Source organism: Euprymna scolopes, chromosome 24, assembly GCF_053919585.1.
Source record: "Euprymna scolopes isolate OS-2025 chromosome 24, ASM5391958v1, whole genome shotgun sequence".
Lineage (NCBI taxonomy): Eukaryota > Metazoa > Mollusca > Cephalopoda > Sepiida > Sepiolidae > Euprymna > Euprymna scolopes.
In genome coordinates, this window is record NC_136505.1 from 39,496,757 (window position 1) to 39,499,543 (window position 2,787).

The window sequence follows — 2,787 nt, forward strand, 5'->3', positions numbered from 1 at the left end:
GTTCTGTCCAAAGATGGCATAATGACATCATGGGATTTCCGTTCGCACCAGGCGTCCATACAAAGGAAATATGTCACAGACTCATAAAAGGATATTGGAGGTAAACCGTAATAACCAGATATATTCTGACACTACATTAACCACATTAGTTAGATAAATACTTTTACAGTTTTAACAAAAGGGCTACAATAATAACGCGAGGTCTCCATTCATACTGAACGTTCACAGAACGCCCAGCAGTTATATATTACATATGAAAGATACCGCTGTGGAATTTCCACGGGTCCCGCTAGTTATTATTATTAATTTGTATTTTTGCATTATCTTGTCTAATTGATACATTTGACACGAATTGCTACCCAGACTACTCGAGACTTGTTGGGCCACTGTTATGCATACATGGTAGCTTCCTTCAGTCTTGACGGACTGTGGATACCCATTGTAAGGGTGCCTGCATGTGGAATTTTTGTGGCAATAGTTGCATAGCTCCAGCCACACCTCTCCTGAGTAAACTTTGATAAATACCAGTAACAAATTGGGGTTCATGACGACTGGAAACAATACCGAGATAAGAAGAGAGCACATACAGCGCCTAGAATTTCTTAATGGTCACCCATCTGGTACTAGGAAGGGTCATTGCTTAATTTCGGTGATCTGACGAGAACCGGTGTGTCAACGTGATTATGCCGTACATATATACATACATAATATATATATATATATATATATATATATATATATACAATATAATAATTATATATATATACATACATACATAATATAATAATTATATATATATAAATATATATATATACATACACAATATAATAATTATATATATATATACATACATACATAATATAATATATATATATATATATATATACTACATGCATAATATAATAATTATATATATATATACATACATAATATAATAATTATATATATATATATATAATTATTATATTATGTATATATATAAAACCAGCTCCCCTAAAAGTAGGCAAAAAGGGGGCACTCTGGTTACCAAAAATAATAATTGTCCCAGTATAGAGGGTTTCCCCTCCATTGACTGGTACAAATTATCTTAAGTGCAGCATCTGCAGAACAGATGCTACACTTTGATCCCGGCCCGAAGGCCAAGAACAACAGAAAAAAAGGCAAGCCTCTTTTCTATTTAAAAAGAAAAGTACAATTTTCTTATATATGGGTTATGGAATTGCATTCAGTAGCAAAAGATCTAGTTAATTTGCATATTTTTTTAAACATTCATTTTAATTGATTCCCTATTAGTTTTTTCGGTTTTCTTATGAGATGATCATCTTTAGTTAACTATTACATGTAATTATATTCATGCAGATATTCTATATGATTTATATTTGCGTAATATTTGCGCAAAAAGTTTATAGTAAACACAAAATTGTTCCAATATATGTTTATGTATCTATATTTTTATAAAGTAATAGGGTTCGTGTGTTTCTGTCTGTGTGTACAGCTCTCCATCATCAACGAAATATAAAGGAGGTAAGAGGGTAGATCTCTCCGGGTAGAGAAACATTAGAACCCATTTTAGGATGTTTCTGTTATAGGAGATATAAGAATCTTTGCCTAATTTCTTTATATACTAGTCTACAAACCACCCCCGTATCGAATGACTTATGCTCATTTGCATATCACATTATATTAAATCTCTTTAACTAATTACCTCGACCTTATTACATATTGGAAATATTCTAATCATTTCAACTGTACTATTTACAAAATCTATTTAACATTTAATTATTTAATATATTTTCATTTAATTTTATATTCGATTTATTTCACTTTACGTATATTATCAAAACAATTCATTTGCGAGGAAAGCTTTATGTTTTGGGATTGTATTGAAAATGTAATGGAAATTTCAATTTCGTTCCGTTTTAATCTTTTATATTTTACTTGCCAATATTATTGAAAGAATACAATTCAACTATCGTAATTTTATATAAATAAACAAAAACAAATATTTTAAAATAAAACTTTATTAAAAAAGAAATAATTTTATTTTTAAATGAAAAAAATCAATTTAGTAAAATAATTGTATTAAACACCCCCAGCCTTGTCAGCAAACCTGTAAACCTATAAAAGTTAACATTTCGAATGTAAACAGTGATTTTTCGATTTTGTTAGCGCTTGCCGCAATTAAACACAATTAAAACGGAACTAACTTTATTTCCATTCTATTTTTTAAACAACCCCCAAAACATAACGCTCTCTTCCAGTTATAGCCAATTTTTTTTTAATTAAATAAAACAGGTCAAAATAAACAGATAAGCGCATTTTCTTTTACATTTTTCTTACAACCAACGTTGTCATTTTAACCAACTGCAGGATACCGTTACTTTTGTGGGGTTGTTTTGAAAATGGCACGGAGATTATAATTTCGTTCCAATTTAATCTTTCTGGTCGAGCCTATTTCGAAAGCCTGTCTTATCATAGATTTGAACTACAAATAATTTATTACATTTTGATTATTACTATCTTAAGACTTAAAGCTTATATTTATTTCATTTTTCTATTTATATATTGAATTAGTTATTTCCAGTCTTATTTAAACTTAGTGCTTTCTTTAAACCGGATGAACCTTTTATAAAAATATGAGTTTAACGTAAAGAACACGAACAAGGTTTTATTCAACTGAATTTCTTCCAGTTTACTAACAAAATATATAAATTTAAAAGAAATATAAATAATAAAATAAAAAGGTTATGTAATTTAAAAGAAATACACGTACTCACAAAAGCAGAA